Genomic DNA, 20,326 nt, shown 5'->3' with positions numbered 1-20,326 from the left:
CAAACGATGGGAGCTCACGATGAGTAACCCGAAAGGGAAAACAAGACTGCTGGACGGCTTCAAGATTAGAAACTCCAGAGTGGTGGCATCGGAAGTTACGAGGGACACCAGGATCGTCTCCTTTTTGAACCTTCCCCTGTATGTCACAGACAATCAAATTGTTACTAAACTGGAGCAGTGGGGCGTGGAGCCGGTGTCTCCTATCAAGCGGAGGAAGTGGGCCGGGACGGACGTTTTTGACGGGACGAGATTCCTCAAAGTCCGTTTCAATGAAAATGTCTCCTCTTTACCTTACAGCACCAAATTTGAGACGCTGGAAGGGATTGAATACTTCAGAGTGCTGCACGATAATCAATCTAAAGTTTGCAGGCTGTGCCTCCAGCCCGGACACATCCTACGGGAGTGCCCGGAGTTCAAGTGCTTCAAGTGCGGGGAGATCGGACACTACGCACGAGAATGCGCAGCCATGCCTGGAGCAGATCCCAAAGAGGAGACAGAGAGGGACACCGGCGAGGGAGTAGAGGACGGGGCAGAAGAGACGGAGACAGGAAATCATCCTGATGGCATTGCGACTGATGGCGAAGCAGAGGGGCCCCAGTCAGCTGCACGCCATGAGATGGAGGAGGAGAGCGAGGTCGAGGAGGAAGAGGAGGAGGAGGAGAAAAGAGGAAGCGGCGTTTTGACTGCGGCCTCTGAGAGGGTGGGGAGGATGCCGACGAGCGTCTCCACTCTGGCGCACGGGTCGCTGAGGGGTCAGGCTGTAACAACATCAGGGGACAGGAGCCGCAGCAACCAGAGGGAGGGCAGTTCGGCCAGCCTTGCGTCCTTGCCTTGCGGGCAGCCGGGGCAGAGAGGGCCTCTACACGGGCAGGGGAGTGAGAGACGACAGCCGAACCCTAAGGCTTCGGAATGGGATGGAGTTAGTAAGGGGAGGGAAGAGGGAACAAGCAGAAAGGGCAAGACTAAGAGGGGTAAATAATAATGGACTGAAAAGGGTGTGCATCATGTTTTTTGTTTGGGGATTGTTTTTCTCTGTCTTTCCCACTCACCATGGTCAAAATAGCATCATTCAACGTACGTGGACTACGTGACATGGACAAGTTCACTAAAGTCGTAAAAATGTGTGATGCAGAAATAATCTGTCTCCAAGAAACCCACTGGGACACTGACTGTGAAACTCAGTGCAAGAAAAGGTGGCCTGGATCCTACTTTTCAAGCCATGGGACTCAGCGGGCACGAGGAGTAAGCATCATGGTGAGTAGCCACATTGAGGCTGATGCCACTCTAATAGACAAAGACATTGGGGGGAGGTGGGTTAAAGTGGGCTTTGTTTTTGAAGACACTGTCTACAAATTACTGAACATTTATGCGCCCAACCACGAGGGGGACAGGTCTTCTTTCTTTCGAGAATTGAATATCATAGCTAAAGACTGTGACATCATAGTTGGGGATTTCAATGTCAAGATGAGCAGGCTTGACATTAGCGATAACGGTAGCTATAAACACGACTGTTCTAGAGCGGCCCTGAATCTGTTTATGGCCAAGAATAATTTCTGTGATTTATGGAGAACCAGAAATCCCATAACACGAGAGTACTCGAGAGTACAGCCACAAATGGACACTGTACGGCAAAGTCGGATTGATTTTTGTTTAGTCAAGAAACCGCAGATCGACCTTTTCGATACTGTGCGCTATTGTTTAAATTTCATTAGTGATCATGCCATCCTGCGTGTGGGAATGGGGGGTAAAAGGAGGGGGAGGGGGGGAGGCGTGTGGCACCTTAATGCTAGCCTGCTGAACAGAAGGGATTATGTTGAATGCATCTCTAAATTGATCTCATTTGAATGTTCACAGCCTGAGTTTGGGGAAAATATCATAGAGGGGTGGGAGAAATTAAAAGTGAGAATTAAACAAAAAAGTATTCAGTTTGCGAAAAGATTGAACTTTAAAACTAGAGAAAAAGAAAGATCATTAAGAAATACAATTGCTAAATTAAATGCACAACCGGTTGTCAATGTTGAAAGGCTTGTGAATATTCAAAATGAAATAAATGAAATTGAAAGGATAAAATGTGAAGGTGCTATAGTGAGGAGCCGTGCTCAATATGCAGTAGAAGGGGAGAAAAGTACAGCTTTTTTCCTCAACTTGGAAAAAAGAAAACAAAATCAGTGTTATTTGCAAGAAATCAAAAATAAAGAAGGTAAAGTAGTGACCAATTTCGTAGACATTCTGGAAACAGTACAAACTTTTTATAGTGACTTGTTTAAAACTGAGAGTTCAGACATACAAGCTACAAATGACATATTGGAAGAGATGACTGCTAAATTAAATGATGAGGATAAATCAGCGTGTGAACAGGAAATAACTGAGGAAGATATAGAGTGTGCAATAAATCAAATGATGTCAAATAAAAGCCCAGGTAGTGATGGGTTGACGGCAAACTTCTATAAAGCTTTCTGCAACACGCTCAAACCAACACTACTGAAATTGTACAAAACAATGGAAAAAGAACAGAAGGTACCGGAGTCAATGACTCTAGGCTTGATCACTTTAATTTTTAAGAAAGGGGAGAAGGATGACCTAACAAATTATAGGCCCATTACTCTGTTGAACAATGACTACAAAATACTAATGAAAATATTGGCAAACAGAGTCAAACAAATATTACATACAATAATAGAAGCCACCCAGGCTTATAGTGTGCCAGGGAGAGAAGTCACTGACACAGTACGCACCATAAGAGATGTGGTGGAGTATTTAAAAGAGACAGATCAAGCAGGTGTCCTTCTGGCCATTGACTTCAATAAAGCCTTTGACCGAGTAGAGCATCAATTTATGTTTAATGTACTGGAGAAGGTAGGTTTTGGAGACAGATTTCTAACTTGGGTAAAATTATTATATAGCAAAGCTACAGGTAAGGTCAAATGCAACGGTGCAACCACTGATGCGTTTCCTCTGGGAAGGTCGGTCAGACAAGGCTGTCCACTATCCTCAATCCTGTACACAATAATAGCAGAGCCACTAGGAATTCTATTAAAACAAGACAAGGGTATTAGAGGTATTGAGTTACCAGGGGGAGGATCCTGTGTCGTCCAGCAATTTGCTGATGACACCACCCTAACAGTAAAGGACATGGCAAGCATAGAGAGAGCAATGGCAGCAATAAACATGTACGGTCGAGCCTCTGGCTCCCGCATAAATGTAGGTAAGTCAGAAATCATGTTCATTAACATGGCTGAGCCTCAGCAGGAGACCACACCTTTTAAAATACAAAGCAAGCATATAAAAATTCTAGGTACCTACATCGGTAAAGATGTAGTGGCAGCTCGTGATCTGTCATGGACGGAAATTATTAGTAAAATAGAAAAATGTCTAAATTATTGGAAACTGAGAGACCTAAAACTCAAAGGTAGAGTAGTGGTTCTAAACAACTTAATATTGTCAAAACTAAACTATACATTAGCAGTTATAGGACTACCCTTATGGGTATTAAACAGAATAAATGAAATTATAACCAATTTTTTGTGGAGGGCAAAAGTAAGTAAAATAGCACGAAAAACATTAATAAGTAAGTACAGAGAGGGAGGACTTCAATTAGTAGATATAGAAAGCAAAAAAAGGGCGTTCAGGATCAAAACTGTGCAAAAATATCTGTGTGACTCCACAGCCCACGGCTGGAAAAGCCTGATGGCTTACTTCATAAACAAGGTATTTCACATAGGCGATTTTGTGCTGCTGATGCAACTAAAGCGACCGATGATGGCGGGGCTTCCAGGTTTCTATAGAGAAGTCCTGTCCGCTCACGCGGAATTTCTAAAGCATATAGACTATGCATGTGACTCGGTAAACGTCATCAGAGAAATGCCAATCTTTCTAAATAAGAAAATTCAAAAGACAGGTAAGCTTCTATGTAATAATGACATGTTAACAGCAGGTTTGGTCCAGTTGAAGGACGTCATGTATGAACTGATGCCGGGTTTTCTCCCCCCCCAAGCCATATATGACAGTATAAAGGAGATAAACTATGAGGCCAAAATTACGGAGACAACAAGCTATTATAACGACTTAAAGGAAAGCATCCCAAAAGAATGGCGGACAACCATAGAGCGGAGAGTGGTACAGAACAGAGAGGGGAAGCTCCCAGCCATGTTGGTGGAGCAAGGAGGAGAGTGGAGGAGTATACACAGGTTGACAAGCAAACAGATCTATGGAAAGTTTCTGGCACAGGCGTCGCAACGTCCGACCTCTCTGCCGTTCTGGGGCAAAGTTATGCCCAATTTGAATGTGGGACAAATCTGGGGACAATGGAGGGTGAGAGGGAACAGCATTGAGGCAGAAGACAACGACTACAAAATCCGACACAACAAAGTGTTCACTAACGTTATTCTGCACCAATTTGACAAGGGGGTCGGCAGGGAGTGCGACGTCTGTGGCCTGCTGCCTGAAACACTATTGCACATGTACCGCCACTGCTCGGAGCTGGCGAGCTTCTTTGAAACCCTGAAAAAGTGCTTAGTCAACAAACTGGGATTAATTTGGGACAGCGGGGATTCGTGGGATGTATTCTTTGTGTTTGGAGTGTGGGAGAAGAGCAGGGTGAAGAACGCAGCGCTGTGCAAATTCCTCTTAAGTCACGCCCGGTGGGCCGTCAAATCACGTCGGAACATTGCGCACTTTGAACGCAGAATCATCCCGGTTTGGAACATTTTCAAAAACATGGTCAAAAAACAAACACATTACAGACTGACGCACGGCGATGCGGACTTCACCCGGCTCTTCATCAGAGACAGCCATCTCCTCTCCCTCAACAGGAGGGGGGAGATTGTGTGGAACTGGTGAGGGAGGGAGGGAGGGGAGGAAAAAGTCTGAAATGATGTGAACGGAAAATGATGATTATTGGAAGTGTAAATATAAACAGAGTTAAAGACGCGTTACGGTTTTCTTTTAACTTTCTCTGTTATGTTTTATTGAAGTTAAGGGGAGGATGGGATCATTCTGTTTAATGTGGAATGTGTGTCATTTAAAATCTCAAAGTGGTGTTTTAATGTCACTTTCTTTTAAAAACACAGTCTAAGGTTTGTTCAAAAGGGCTGATTTGTTTCATTTTCTGTTCTGATTCCAAAGCGCTGATTTAAGTTGATGATTTGGAAAGCATGGCTTTATTTTATGTATAAAGAGAGACGGATACTATCTTGTGTAAGCGAAACAAAGTGTAAAACAAATGTAACAATGTGGAATTGATGGACAATACATGCAATCAAAAATGTATTTTTGTTCCCAAAAATATATTTTCATAATAAAAGACAAAAAAAAAAAAACGCCCGATCTCGTCCGATCTCGGAAGCTAAAGTAAGGTCGGGCCTGGTTAGTACCTGGATGGGAGACCGCCTGGGAATACCAGGTGCTGTAAGCCTTTTATTCCGCCCTACGATCATCTCAAAGTACTTTGATTTTCTTTTACTGAATTCCAATTGAAAAATCTGACGTATAGGTGAAACCAGACAAACATTTGTGTCAGAAACCAGTAAAAAGTCTTCTCAATTTCTGTATCTTAGTTAGCTTTACGTCACAGCCTATCGCCCTCGACATCAAAGCGTTCGCGGTCACAGCCTCTCGCCCTTGACATCAAAGCGTTTGCCCCTGACACCCGCTGATCCCTCCTGTCACAGCCTCTCTCCCTGGACTTGCCTTGACATCTAAGCGTTCGCTGTCACAGCCTCTCGCCCTTGACATCAACGCGATCATCACCCTTAAAAAGCCTCCACTATGGTCCAGTCTTGGCTGGAACGTCGCCTTTCATGGACTTCTGCCTGCCTGCCTGCTTGCCTACCTGCCACTGAGCCGACTCCTGCTCTACCCGTGAGATCGGTTACTTCAATAAAAAGTTGATTCTTCCCTTACCTGGTTTTGCCGTCTGCTTTTGGCTTCGTTCCTGATACGTGACACTTTAAGTCATATTTTTACATTACAAACGTGACTTCTTGGACAGCAAAAGCGATAGGATGTGATGGAGTTTGTCATAAGATGAAATTGGTGAAACAAGCTGACAACAGAAAGAAGAAGGTCGGCGGCCAACTCATCTATGAAAAAGCTGCTAGACTCAAGCTTGACGGCTTACGGCCATACCAGCCTGATAACGCCCGATCTCGTCCGATCTCGGAAGCTAAAGTAAGGTCGGGCCTGGTTAGTACCTGGATGGGAGACCGCCTGGGAATACCAGGTGCTGTAAGCCTTTTATTCCGCCCTACGATCATCTCAAAGTACTTTGATTTTCTTTTACTGAATTCCAATTGAAAAATCTGACGTATAGGTGAAACCCGACAAACATTTGTGTCAGAAACCAGTAAAAAGACTTCTCAATTTCTGTATCTTAGTTAGCTTTATGTCACAGCCTCTCGCCCTCGACATCAAAGCGTTCGCGGTCACAGCCTCTCGCCCTTGATATCAAAGCGTTTGCCCCTGACACCCGCTGACCCCTCCTGTCATAGCCTCTCTCCCTGGACTTGCCTTGACATCTAAGCGTTCGCTGTCACAGCCTCTCGCCCTTGACATCAACGCGATCACCACCCTTAAAAAGCCTCCACTGTGGTCCAGTCTTGGCTGGAACGTCGCCTTTCATGGACTTCTGCCTGCCTGCCTGCCTGCCTGCTTGCCTGCTTGCCTACCTGCCACTGAGCCGACTCCTGCTCTACCCGTGAGATCGGTTACTTCAATAAAAAGTTGATTCTTCCCTTACCTGCTTGTGCCGTCTGCTTTTGGGTTCGTTCCTGATACGTGACACTTTAAGTCATATTTTTACATTACAGACGTGACTTCTTGGACAGCAAAAGCGATAGGATGTGATGGAGTTTGTCATAAGATGAAAGTGGTGAAACAAGCTGACAACAGAAAGAAGAAGGTCGGCGGCCAACTCATCTATTAAAAAACTGAAAGGCTCCAGCTCGACGGCTTACGGCCATACCAGCCTGATAACGCCCGATCTCGGAAGCTAAAGCAAGGTCGCGTCTGGTTAGTACCTGGATGGGAGACCGCCTGGGAAAACCAGGTGCTGTAAGCCTTTTATTCCGCCCTACGATCATCTCAAAGTACTTTGATTTTCTTTTACTGAATTCCAATTGAAAAATCTGACGTATAGGTGAAACCAGACAAACATTTAGGTCAGAAACCAGTAAAAAGTCTTCTCAATGGCTGTATCTTAGTTAGCTTTATGTCACAGCCTCTCGCCCTCGACATCAAAGCGTTCGCGGTCACAGCCTCTCACCCTTGACATCAAAGCGTTTGCCCCTGACACCTGCTGACCCCCCCCTGTCAGAGCCTCTCTCCCTTGACTTGCCTTGACAACTAAGCGTTCGCTGTCACAGCCTCTCGCCCTAGACATCAACGCGATCATCACCCTTAAAAAGCCTCCACTATGGTCCAGTCTTGGCTGGAACGTCGCCTTTCATGGACTTCTGCCTGCTTGCCTGCCTGCTTGCCTACCTGCCACTGAGCCGACTCCTGCTCTACCCGTGAGATCGGTTACTTCAATAAAAAGTTGGTTCTTCCCTTACCTGGTTCTGCCGTCTGCTTTTGGGTTCGTTCCTTATACGTGACACTTTAAGTCATATTTTAACATTACAGACGTGACTTCTTGGACAGCAAAAGCAATAGGATGTGATGGAGTTTGTCATAAGATGAAAGTGGTGAAACAAGCTGACAACAGAAAGAAGAAGGTCGGCGGCCAACTCATCTATTAAAAAACTGAAAGGCTCCAGCTCGACGGCTTACGGCCATACCAGCCTGATAACGCCCGATCTCGTCCGATCTCGGAAGCTAAAGCAAGGTCGGGCCTGGTTAGTACCTGGATGGGAGACCGCCTGGGAATACAAGGTGGTGTAAGCCTTTTATTCCGCCCTACGATCATCTCAAAGTACTTTGATTTTCTTTTACTGAATTCCAATTGAAAAATCTGACGTATAGGTGAAACCAGACAAACATTTAGGTCAGAAACCAGTAAAAAGTCTTCTCAATGGCTGTATCTTAGTTAGCTTTATGTCACAGCCTCTCGCCCTCGACATCAAAGCGTTCGCGGTCACAGCCTCTCACCCTTGACATCAAAGCGTTTGCCCCTGACACCTGCTGACCCCCCCCTGTCAGAGCCTCTCTCCCTTGACTTGCCTTGACAACTAAGCGTTCGCTGTCACAGCCTCTCGCCCTAGACATCAACGCGATCATCACCCTTAAAAAGCCTCCACTATGGTCCAGTCTTGGCTGGAACGTCGCCTTTCATGGACTTCTGCCTGCTTGCCTGCCTGCTTGCCTACCTGCCACTGAGCCGACTCCTGCTCTACCCGTGAGATCGGTTACTTCAATAAAAAGTTGGTTCTTCCCTTACCTGGTTCTGCCGTCTGCTTTTGGGTTCGTTCCTTATACGTGACACTTTAAGTCATATTTTAACATTACAGACGTGACTTCTTGGACAGCAAAAGCAATAGGATGTGATGGAGTTTGTCATAAGATGAAAGTGGTGAAACAAGCTGACAACAGAAAGAAGAAGGTCGGCGGCCAACTCATCTATTAAAAAACTGAAAGGCTCCAGCTCGACGGCTTACGGCCATACCAGCCTGATAACGCCCGATCTCGTCCGATCTCGGAAGCTAAAGCAAGGTCGGGCCTGGTTAGTACCTGGATGGGAGACCGCCTGGGAATACAAGGTGGTGTAAGCCTTTTATTCCGCCCTACGATCATCTCAAAGTACTTTGATTTTCTTTTACTGAATTCCAATTGAAAAATCTGACGTATAGGTGAAACCAGACAAACATTTAGGTCAGAAACCAGTAAAAAGTCTTCTCAATGGCTGTATCTTAGTTAGCTTTATGTCACAGCCTCTCGCCCTCGACATCAAAGCGTTCGCGGTCACAGCCTCTCACCCTTGACATCAAAGCGTTTGCCCCTGACACCTGCTGACCCCCCCCTGTCAGAGCCTCTCTCCCTTGACTTGCCTTGACAACTAAGCGTTCGCTGTCACAGCCTCTCGCCCTAGACATCAACGCGATCATCACCCTTAAAAAGCCTCCACTATGGTCCAGTCTTGGCTGGAACGTCGCCTTTCATGGACTTCTGCCTGCTTGCCTGCCTGCTTGCCTACCTGCCACTGAGCCGACTCCTGCTCTACCCGTGAGATCGGTTACTTCAATAAAAAGTTGGTTCTTCCCTTACCTGGTTCTGCCGTCTGCTTTTGGGTTCGTTCCTTATACGTGACACTTTAAGTCATATTTTAACATTACAGACGTGACTTCTTGGACAGCAAAAGCAATAGGATGTGATGGAGTTTGTCATAAGATGAAAGTGGTGAAACAAGCTGACAACAGAAAGAAGAAGGTCGGCGGCCAACTCATCTATTAAAAAACTGAAAGGCTCCAGCTCGACGGCTTACGGCCATACCAGCCTGATAACGCCCGATCTCGTCCGATCTCGGAAGCTAAAGCAAGGTCGGGCCTGGTTAGTACCTGGATGGGAGACCGCCTGGGAATACAAGGTGGTGTAAGCCTTTTATTCCGCCCTACGATCATCTCAAAGTACTTTGATTTTCTTTTACTGAATTCCAATTGAAAAATCTGACGTATAGGTGAAACCAGACAAAAATTTGGGTCAGAAACCAGTAAAAAGTCTTCTCAATGGCTGTATCTTAGTTAGCTTTATGTCACAGCCTCTCGCCCTCGACATCAAAGCGTTCGCGGTCACAGCCTCTCGCCCTTGACATCAAAGCGTTTGCCCCTGACACCTGCTGACCCCCCCTGTCACAGCCTCTCTCCCTGGACTTGCCTTGACATCAAAGCGTTCGCTGTCACAGCCTCTCGTCCTTGACATCAACGCGATCATCACCCTTAAAAAGCCTCCACTATGGTCCAGTCTTGGCTGGAACGTCGCCTTTCATGGACTTCTGCCTGCCTGCCTGCTTGCCTACCTGCCACTGAGCCGACTCCTGCTCTACCCGTGAGATCGGTTACTTCAATAAAAAGTTGATTCTTCCCTTACCTGGTTGTGCCGTCTGCTTTTGGGTTCGTTCCTGACACGTGACACTTTAAGTCATATTTTTACATTACAAACGTGACTTCTTGGACAGCAAAAGCGATAGGATGTGATGGAGTTTGTCATAAGATGAAAGTGGTGAAACAAGCTGACACAGAAAGAAGAAGGTCGGCGGCCAACTCATCTATGAAAAAGCTGCAAGACTCAAGCTTGACGGCTTACGGCCATACCAGCCTGATAACGCCCGATCTCGTCCGATCTCGGAAGCTAAAGTAAGGTCGGGCCTGGTTAGTACCTGGATGGGAGACCGCCTGGGAATACCAGGTGCTGTAAGCCTTTTATTCCGCCCTACGATCATCTCAAAGTACTTTGATTTTCTTTTACTGAATTCCAATTGAAAAATCTGACGTATAGGTGAAACCAGACAAACATTTGTGTCAGAAACCAGTAAAAAGTCTTCTCAATTTCTGTATCTTAGTTAGCTTTATGTCACAGCCTATCGCCCTCGACATCAAAGCGTTCGCGGTCACAGCCTCTCGCCCTTGACATCAAAGCGTTTGCCCCTGACACCCGCTGACCCCTCCTGTCACAGCCTCTCTCCCTGGACTTGCCTTGACATCTAAGCGTTCGCTGTCACAGCCTCTCGCCCTTGACATCAACGCGATCATCACCCTTAAAAAGCCTCCACTGTGGTCCAGTCTTGGCTGGAACGTCGCCTTTCATGGACTTCTGCCTGCCTGCCTGCCTGCCTGCTTGCCTGCTTGCCTACCTGCCACTGAGCCGACTCCTGCTCTACCCGTGAGATCGGTTACTTCAATAAAAAGTTGATTCTTCCCTTACCTGCTTGTGCCGTCTGCTTTTGGGTTCGTTCCTGATACGTGACACTTTAAGTCATATTTTTACATTACAGACGTGACTTCTTGGACAGCAAAAGCGATAGGATGTGATGGAGTTTGTCATAAGATGAAAGTGGTGAAACAAGCTGACAACAGAAAGAAGAAGGTCGGCGGCCAACTCATCTATTAAAAAGCTGCAAGACTCAAGCTCGACGGCTTACGGCCATACCAGCCCGATCTCGTCCGATCTCGGAAGCTAAAGCAAGGTCGGGCCTGGTTAGTACCTGGATGAGAGACCGCCTGGGAATACAAGGTGCTGTAAGTCTTTTATTCCGCCCTACGATCATCTCAAAGTACTTTGATTTTCTTTTACTGAATTCCAATTGAAAAATCTGACGTATAGGTGAAACCAGACAAACATTTGGGTCAGAAACCAGTAAAAAGTCTTCTCAATGGCTGTATCTTAGTTAGCTTTATGTCACAGCCTCTCGCCCTCGACATCAAAGCGTTCGCGGTCACAGCCTCTCGCCCTTGACATGAAAGCGTTTGCCCCTGACACCTGCTGACCCCCCTGTCACAGCCTCTCTCCCTGGACTTGCCTTGACATCAAAGCGTTCGCTGTCACAGCCTCTCGTCCTTGACATCAACGCGATCCTCACCCTTAAAAAGCCTCCACTGTGGTCCAGTCTTGGCTGGAACGTCGCCTTTCATGGACTTCTGCCTGCCTGCCTGCTTGCCTACCTGCCACTGAGCCGAATCCTGCTCTACCCGTGAGATCGGTTACTTCAATAAAAAGTTGATTCTTCCCTTACCTGGTTGTGCCGTCTGCTTTTGGGATCGTTCCTGATACGTGACACTTTAAGTCATATTTTTAAATTACAAACGTGACTCCTTGGACAGCAAAAGCGATATGATGTGATGGAGTTTGTCATAAGATGAAAGTGGGGAAACAAGCTGACAACAGAAAGAAGAAGGTCGGCGGCCAACTCATCTATGAAAAAACTGAAAGGCTCCAGCTCGACGGCTTACGGCCATACCAGCCTGATAACGCCCGATCTCGTCCGATCTCGGAAGCTAAAGCAAGGTCGGGCCTGGTTAGTACCTGGATGGGAGACCGCCTGGGAATACAAGGTGGTGTAAGCCTTTTATTCCGCCCTACGATCATCTCAAAGTACTTTGATTTTCTTTTACTGAATTCCAATTGAAAAATCTGACGTATAGGTGAAACCAGACAAAAATTTGGGTCAGAAACCAGTAAAAAGTCTTCTCAATGGCTGTATCTTAGTTAGCTTTATGTCACAGCCTCTCGCCCTCGACATCAAAGCGTTCGCGGTCACAGCCTCTCGCCCTTGACATCAAAGCGTTTGCCCCTGACACCTGCTGACCCCCCCTGTCACAGCCTCTCTCCCTGGACTTGCCTTGACATCAAAGCGTTCGCTGTCACAGCCTCTCGTCCTTGACATCAACGCGATCATCACCCTTAAAAAGCCTCCACTATGGTCCAGTCTTGGCTGGAACGTCGCCTTTCATGGACTTCTGCCTGCCTGCCTGCTTGCCTACCTGCCACTGAGCCGACTCCTGCTCTACCCGTGAGATCGGTTACTTCAATAAAAAGTTGATTCTTCCCTTACCTGGTTGTGCCGTCTGCTTTTGGGTTCGTTCCTGACACGTGACACTTTAAGTCATATTTTTACATTACAAACGTGACTTCTTGGACAGCAAAAGCGATAGGATGTGATGGAGTTTGTCATAAGATGAAAGTGGTGAAACAAGCTGACACAGAAAGAAGAAGGTCGGCGGCCAACTCATCTATGAAAAAGCTGCAAGACTCAAGCTTGACGGCTTACGGCCATACCAGCCTGATAACGCCCGATCTCGTCCGATCTCGGAAGCTAAAGTAAGGTCGGGCCTGGTTAGTACCTGGATGGGAGACCGCCTGGGAATACCAGGTGCTGTAAGCCTTTTATTCCGCCCTACGATCATCTCAAAGTACTTTGATTTTCTTTTACTGAATTCCAATTGAAAAATCTGACGTATAGGTGAAACCAGACAAACATTTGTGTCAGAAACCAGTAAAAAGTCTTCTCAATTTCTGTATCTTAGTTAGCTTTATGTCACAGCCTATCGCCCTCGACATCAAAGCGTTCGCGGTCACAGCCTCTCGCCCTTGACATCAAAGCGTTTGCCCCTGACACCCGCTGACCCCTCCTGTCACAGCCTCTCTCCCTGGACTTGCCTTGACATCTAAGCGTTCGCTGTCACAGCCTCTCGCCCTTGACATCAACGCGATCATCACCCTTAAAAAGCCTCCACTGTGGTCCAGTCTTGGCTGGAACGTCGCCTTTCATGGACTTCTGCCTGCCTGCCTGCCTGCCTGCTTGCCTGCTTGCCTACCTGCCACTGAGCCGACTCCTGCTCTACCCGTGAGATCGGTTACTTCAATAAAAAGTTGATTCTTCCCTTACCTGCTTGTGCCGTCTGCTTTTGGGTTCGTTCCTGATACGTGACACTTTAAGTCATATTTTTACATTACAGACGTGACTTCTTGGACAGCAAAAGCGATAGGATGTGATGGAGTTTGTCATAAGATGAAAGTGGTGAAACAAGCTGACAACAGAAAGAAGAAGGTCGGCGGCCAACTCATCTATTAAAAAGCTGCAAGACTCAAGCTCGACGGCTTACGGCCATACCAGCCCGATCTCGTCCGATCTCGGAAGCTAAAGCAAGGTCGGGCCTGGTTAGTACCTGGATGAGAGACCGCCTGGGAATACAAGGTGCTGTAAGTCTTTTATTCCGCCCTACGATCATCTCAAAGTACTTTGATTTTCTTTTACTGAATTCCAATTGAAAAATCTGACGTATAGGTGAAACCAGACAAACATTTGGGTCAGAAACCAGTAAAAAGTCTTCTCAATGGCTGTATCTTAGTTAGCTTTATGTCACAGCCTCTCGCCCTCGACATCAAAGCGTTCGCGGTCACAGCCTCTCGCCCTTGACATGAAAGCGTTTGCCCCTGACACCTGCTGACCCCCCTGTCACAGCCTCTCTCCCTGGACTTGCCTTGACATCAAAGCGTTCGCTGTCACAGCCTCTCGTCCTTGACATCAACGCGATCCTCACCCTTAAAAAGCCTCCACTGTGGTCCAGTCTTGGCTGGAACGTCGCCTTTCATGGACTTCTGCCTGCCTGCCTGCTTGCCTACCTGCCACTGAGCCGAATCCTGCTCTACCCGTGAGATCGGTTACTTCAATAAAAAGTTGATTCTTCCCTTACCTGGTTGTGCCGTCTGCTTTTGGGATCGTTCCTGATACGTGACACTTTAAGTCATATTTTTAAATTACAAACGTGACTCCTTGGACAGCAAAAGCGATATGATGTGATGGAGTTTGTCATAAGATGAAAGTGGGGAAACAAGCTGACAACAGAAAGAAGAAGGTCGGCGGCCAACTCATCTATGAAAAAGCTGCAAGACTCAAGCTCGACGGCTTACGGTCATACCAGCCTGATAACGCCCGATCTCGTCCGATCTCGGAAGCTAAAGCAAGGTCGGGCCTGGTTAGTACCTGGATGGGAGACTGCCTGGGAATACCAGGTGCTGTAAGCCTTTTATTCCGCCCTACGATCATCTCAAAGTACTTTGATTTTCTTTTACTGAATTCCAATTGAAAAATCTGACGTATAGGTGAAACCAGACAAACATTTGGGTCAGAAACCAGTAAAAAGTCTTCTCAATGGCTGTATCTTAGTTTGCTTTATGTAACAGCCTCTCGCCCTCGACATCAAAGCGTTCGCGGTCACAGCCTCTCGCCCTTGACATGAAAGCGTTTGCCCCTGACACCTGCTGACCCCCCCTGTCACAGCCTCTCTCCCTGGACTTGCCTTGACATCAAAGCGTTCGCTGTCACAGCCTTTCGCCCTTGACATCAAAGCGTACGCCCCTGACACCAGCTGGCCATCAAAGCAGTCAGCCGCTCTCCCTTGACATCAACGCGATCATCACCCTTAAAAAGCCTCCACTGTGGTCCAGTCTTGGCTGGAACGACGCCTTTCATGGACTTCTGCCTGCCTGCCTGCCTGCCTGCCTGCCTGCTTGCCTACCTGCCACTGAGCCGACTCCTGCTCTACCCGTGAGATCGGTTACTTCAATAAAGACTTGATTCTCCCTTACCTGGTTGTCCCGTCTGCTTTTGGGTTCGTTCCTGATACGTGACACTTTAAGTCATATTTTTACATTACAAACGTGAGTCCTTGGACAGCAAAAGCGATAGGATGTGATGGAGTTCGTCATAAGATGAAAGTGGGGAAACAAGCTGCCAACAGAAAGAAGAAGGTCGGCGGCCAACTCATCTATGAAAAAGCTGCAAGACTCAAGCTCGACGGCTTACAGCCATACCAGTCTGATAACACCCGATCTCGGAAGCTAAAGCAAGGTCGGGCCTGGTTAGTACCTGGATGGGAGACTGCCTGGGAATACCAGGTGCTGTAAGCCTTTTATTCCGCCCTACGATCATCTCAAAGTACTTTGATTTTCTTTTACTGAATTCCAATTGAAAAATCTGACGTATAGGTGAAACCAGACAAACATTTGGGTCAGAAACCAGTAAAAAGTCTTCTCAATGGCTGTATCTTAGTTAGCTTTATGTCACAGCCTCTCGCCCTCGACATCAAAGCGTTCGCGGTCACAGCCTCTCGCCCTTGACATCAAAGCGTTTGCCCTTGACACCTGCCGACCCCCCCTGTCACAGCCTCTCTCCCTGGACTTGCCTTGACATCAAAGCGTTCGCTGTCACAGCCTCTCGCCCTTGACATCAACGCGATCATCACCCTTAAAAAGCCTCCACTGTGGTCCAGTCTTGGCTGGAACGTCGCCTTTCATGGACTTCTGCCTGCCTGCCTGCCTGCTTGCTTACCTGCCACTGAGCCGACTCCTGCTCTACCCGTGAGATCGGTTACTTCAATAAAAAGTTGGTTCTTCCCTTACCTGGTTCTGCCGTCTGCTTTTGGGTTCGTTCCTTATACGTGACACTTTAAGTCATATTTTTACATTACAAACGTGACTTCTTAGACAGCAAAAGCGATAGGATGTGATGGAGTTTGTCATAAGATGAAAGTGGTGAAACAAGCTGACAACAGAAAGAAGGAGGTCGGCGGCAAACACATCTATGAAAAAGCTGCAAGACTCAAGCTCGACGGCTTACGGCCATACCAGCCTGATAACGCCCGATCTCGGAAGCTAAAGCAAGGTCGAGCCCGGTTAGAACCTGGAAGGGAGACCGCCTGGGAATACCAGGTGCTGTAAGGCTTTTATTCCGCCCTACGATCATCTCAAAGTACTTTGATTTTCTTTTACTGAATTCCAATTGAAAAATCTGACGTATAGGTGAAACCAGACAAACATTTGGGTCAGAAACCAGTAAAAAGTCTTCTCAATGGCTGTATCTTAGTGAGCTTCATGTCACAGCCTCTCGCCCTCGACATCAAAGCGTTCGCGGTCACAGCCTCTCGCCCTTGACATGAAAGCGTTTGCCCCTGACACCTGCTGACCCCCCCTGTCACAGCCTCTCTCCCTGGACTTGCCTTGACATCAAAGCGTTCGCTGTCACAGCCTTTCGCCCTTGACATCAAAGCGTACTTCCCCTGACACCTGCTGACCCCCCTGTCACAGCCTCTCTCCCTGGACTTGCCTTGACATCTAAGCGTTCGCTGTCACAGCCTCTCGTCCTTGACATCAACGCGATCATCACCCTTAAAAAGCCTCCACTATGGTCCAGTCTTGGCTGGAACGTCGCCTTTCATGGACTTCTGCCTGCCTGCCTGCTTGCCTACCTGCCACTGAGCCGACTCCTGCTCTACCCGTGAGATCGGTTACTTCAATAAAAAGTTGATTCTTCCCTTACCTGGTTGTGCCGTCTGCTTTTGGGATCGTTCCTGATACGTGACACTTTAAGTCATATTTTTAAATTACAAACGTGACTCCTTGGACAGCAAAAGCGATATGATGTGATGGAGTTTGTCATAAGATGAAAGTGGGGAAACAAGCTGACAACAGAAAGAAGAAGGTCGGCGGCCAACTCATCTATGAAAAAGCTGCAAGACTCCAGCTCGACGGCTTACGGCCATACCAGCCTGATAACGCCCGATCTCGTCCGATCTCGGAAGCTAAAGCAAGGTCGGGCCTGGTTAGTACCTGGATGGGAGACTGCCTGGGAATACCAGGTGCTGTAAGCCTTTTATTCCGCCCTACGATCATCTCAAAGTACTTTGATTTTCTTTTACTGAATTCCAATTGAAAAATCTGACGTATAGGTGAAACCAGACAAACATTTGGGTCAGAAACCAGTAAAAAGTCTTCTCAATGGCTGTATTTTAGTTTGCTTTATGTAACAGCCTCTCGCCCTCGACATCAAAGCGTTCGCGGTCACAGCCTCTCGCCCTTGACATCAAAGCGATTGCCCCTGACACCTGCTGACCCCCCCTGTCACAGCCTCTCTCCCTGGACTTGCCTTGACATCAAAGCGTTCGCTGTCACAGCCTTTCGCCCTTGACATCAAAGCGTACGCCCCTGACACCAGCTGGCCATCAAAGCAGTCAGCCGCTCTCCCTTGACATCAACGCGATCATCACCCTTAAAAAGCCTCCACTGTGGTCCAGTCTTGGCTGGAACGACGCCTTTCATGGACTTCTGCCTGCCTGCCTGCCTGCCTGCTTGCCTGCTTGCCTACCTGCCACTGAGCCGACTCCTGCTCTACCCGTGAGATCGGTTACTTCAATAAAGACTTGATTCTCCCTTACCTGGTTGTCCCGTCTGCTTTTGGGTTCGTTCCTGATACGTGACACTTTAAGTCATATTTTTACATTACAAACGTGACTCCTTGGACAGCAAAAGCGATAGGATGTGATGGAGTTCGTCATAAGATGAAAGTGGGGAAACAAGCTGCCAACAGAAAGAAGAAGGTCGGCGGCCAACTCATCTATGAAAAAGCTGCAAGACTCAAGCTCGACGACTTACGGCCATACCAGTCTGATAACACCCGATCTCGGAAGCTAAAGCAAGGTCGGGCCTGGTTAGTACCTGGATGGGAGACTGCCTGGGAATACCAGGTGCTGTAAGCCTTTTATTCCGCCCTAGGATCATCTCAAAGTACTTTGATTTTCTTTTACTGAATTCCAATTGAAAAATCTGACGTATAGGTGAAACCAGACAAACATTTGGGTCAGAAACCAGTAAAAAGTCTTCTCAATGGCTGTATCTTAGTTAGCTTTATGTCACAGCCTCTCGCCCTCGACATCAAAGCGTTCGCGGTCACAGCCTCTCGCCCTTGACATCAAAGCGTTTGCCCTTGACACCTGCTGACCCCCCCTGTCACAGCCTCTCTCCCTGGACTTGCCTTGACATCAAAGCGTTCGCTGTCACAGCCTCTCGCCCTTGACATCAACGCGATCATCACCCTTAAAAAGCCTCCACTGTGGTCCAGTCTTGGCTGGAACGTCGCCTTTCATGGACTTCTGCCTGCCTGCCTGCCTGCTTGCTTACCTGCCACTGAGCCGACTCCTGCTCTACCCGTGAGATCGGTTACTTCAATAAAAAGTTGGTTCTTCCCTTACCTGGTTCTGCCGTCTGCTTTTGGGTTCGTTCCTTATACGTGACACTTTAAGTCATATTTTTACATTACAAACGTGACTTCTTGGACAGCAAAAGCCATAGGATGTGATGGAGTTTGTCATAAGATGAAAGTGGTGAAACAAGCTGACAACAGAAAGAAGGAGGTCGGCGGCAAACACATCTATGAAAAAGCTGCAAGACTCAAGCTCGACGGCTTACGGTCATACCAGCATGATAACGCCCGATCTCGGAAGCTAAAGCAAGGTCGAGCCCGGTTAGTACCTGGAAGGGAGACCGCCTGGGAATACCAGGTGCTGTAAGGCTTTTATTCCGCCCTACGATCATCTCAAAGTACTTTGATTTTCTTTTACTGAATTCCAATTGAAAAATCTGACGTATAGGTGAAACCAGACAAACATTTGGGTCAGAAACCAGTAAAAAGTCTTCTCAATGGCTGTATCTTAGTGAGCTTCATGTCACAGCCTCTCGCCCTCGACATCAAAGCGTTCGCGGTCACAGCCTCTCGCCCTTGACATGAAAGCGTTTGCCCCTGACACCTGCTGACCCCCCCTGTCACAGCCTCTCTCCCTGGACTTGCCTTGACATCAAAGCGTTCGCTGTCACAGCCTTTCGCCCTTGACATCAAAGCGTACTTACCCTGACACCTGCTGACCCCCCTGTCACAGCCTCTCTCCCTGGACTTGCCTTGACATCTAAGCGTTCGCTGTCACAGCCTCTCGTCCTTGACATCAACGCGATCATCACCCTTAAAAAGCCTCCACTATGGTCCAGTCTTGGCTGGAACGTCGCCTTTCATGGACTTCTGCCTGCCTGCCTGCTTGCCTACCTGCCACTGAGCCGACTCCTGCTCTACCCGTGAGATCGGTTACTTCAATAAAAAGTTGATTCTTCCCTTACCTGGTTGTGCCGTCTGCTTTTGGCTTCGTTCCTGATACGTGACACTTTAAGTCATATTTTTACATTACAAACGTGACTTCTTGGACAGCAAAAGCGATAGGATGTGATGGAGTTTGTCATAAGATGAAATTGGTGAAACAAGCTGACAACAGAAAGAAGAAGGTCGGCGGCCAACTCATCTATGAAAAAGCTGCTAGACTCAAGCTTGACGGCTTACGGCCATACCAGCCTGATAACGTCCGATCTCGGAAGCTAAAGTAAGGTCGGGCCTGGTTAGTACCTGGATGGGAGACCGCCTGGGAATACCAGGTGCTGTAAGCCTTTTATTCCGCCCTACGATCATCTCAAAGTACTTTGATTTTCTTTTACTGAATTCCAATTGAAAAATCTGACGTATAGGTGAAACCCGACAAACATTTGTGTCAGAAACCAGTAAAAAGACTTCTCAATTTCTGTATCTTAGTTAGCTTTATGTCACAGCCTATCGCCCTCGACATCAAAGCGTTCGCGGTCACAGCCTCTCGCCCTTGATATCAAAGCGTTTGCCCCTGACACCCGCTGACCCCTCCTGTCATAGCCTCTCTCCCTGGACTTGCCTTGACATCTAAGCGTTCGCTGTCACAGCCTCTCGCCCTTGACATCAACGCGATCATCACCCTTAAAAAGCCTCCACTGTGGTCCAGTCTTGGCTGGAACGTCGCCTTTCATGGACTTCTGCCTGCCTGCCTGCCTGCCTGCCTGCTTGCCTACCTGCCACTGAGCCGACTCCTGCTCTACCCGTGAGATCGGTTACTTCAATAAAAAGTTGATTCTTCCCTTACCTGGTTGTGCCGTCTGCTTTTGGGTTCGTTCCTGATACGTGACACTTTAAGTCATATTTTTACATTACAGACGTGACTTCTTGGACAGCAAAAGCGATAGGATGTGATGGAGTTTGTCATAAGATGAAAGTGGTGAA

At 47.5% G+C, this 20,326-nt stretch overlaps 5 non-coding genes and 8 pseudogenes across 5 annotated transcripts; all 13 read left to right on the top strand.

Moving 5' to 3' along the window:
- Window positions 1-6,112: 6,112 nt before the first annotated feature.
- On the top strand, window positions 6,113-6,232 carry LOC130129447 (5S ribosomal RNA). The gene has a single exon (XR_008812052.1). It is a non-coding gene; the product is annotated as a 5S ribosomal RNA (ribosomal RNA).
- A 715-nt stretch (window positions 6,233-6,947) lies between these two features.
- On the top strand, window positions 6,948-7,057 carry LOC130129401 (5S ribosomal RNA; annotated as a pseudogene).
- A 704-nt stretch (window positions 7,058-7,761) lies between these two features.
- On the top strand, window positions 7,762-7,881 carry LOC130129295 (5S ribosomal RNA; annotated as a pseudogene).
- A 704-nt stretch (window positions 7,882-8,585) lies between these two features.
- On the top strand, window positions 8,586-8,705 carry LOC130129294 (5S ribosomal RNA; annotated as a pseudogene).
- Window positions 8,706-9,409: 704 nt separating this feature from the next.
- Window positions 9,410-9,529, top strand: LOC130129293 (5S ribosomal RNA; annotated as a pseudogene).
- Window positions 9,530-10,227: 698 nt separating this feature from the next.
- Window positions 10,228-10,347, top strand: LOC130129446 (5S ribosomal RNA). Its single transcript, XR_008812051.1, has one exon. It is a non-coding gene; the product is annotated as a 5S ribosomal RNA (ribosomal RNA).
- A 1,523-nt stretch (window positions 10,348-11,870) lies between these two features.
- Window positions 11,871-11,990, top strand: LOC130129291 (5S ribosomal RNA; annotated as a pseudogene).
- A 698-nt stretch (window positions 11,991-12,688) lies between these two features.
- On the top strand, window positions 12,689-12,808 carry LOC130129445 (5S ribosomal RNA). The gene has a single exon (XR_008812050.1). It is a non-coding gene; the product is annotated as a 5S ribosomal RNA (ribosomal RNA).
- Window positions 12,809-14,331: 1,523 nt separating this feature from the next.
- Window positions 14,332-14,451, top strand: LOC130129190 (5S ribosomal RNA). The gene has a single exon (XR_008811972.1). It is a non-coding gene; the product is annotated as a 5S ribosomal RNA (ribosomal RNA).
- Window positions 14,452-15,226: 775 nt separating this feature from the next.
- Window positions 15,227-15,336, top strand: LOC130129341 (5S ribosomal RNA; annotated as a pseudogene).
- Window positions 15,337-16,955: 1,619 nt separating this feature from the next.
- LOC130129457 (5S ribosomal RNA) lies at window positions 16,956-17,075 on the top strand. Its single transcript, XR_008812061.1, has one exon. It is a non-coding gene; the product is annotated as a 5S ribosomal RNA (ribosomal RNA).
- Window positions 17,076-17,850: 775 nt separating this feature from the next.
- On the top strand, window positions 17,851-17,960 carry LOC130129370 (5S ribosomal RNA; annotated as a pseudogene).
- A 1,619-nt stretch (window positions 17,961-19,579) lies between these two features.
- LOC130129366 (5S ribosomal RNA) lies at window positions 19,580-19,689 on the top strand (annotated as a pseudogene).
- Window positions 19,690-20,326: the final 637 nt, after the last annotated feature.

This window comes from Lampris incognitus, chromosome 18 (genome assembly GCF_029633865.1).
Source record: "Lampris incognitus isolate fLamInc1 chromosome 18, fLamInc1.hap2, whole genome shotgun sequence".
NCBI classification, from domain to species: domain Eukaryota; kingdom Metazoa; phylum Chordata; class Actinopteri; order Lampriformes; family Lampridae; genus Lampris; species Lampris incognitus.
Note: the sequence above shows the minus strand (reverse complement) of the source record. Positions and strands in the feature narration are given on the sequence as shown.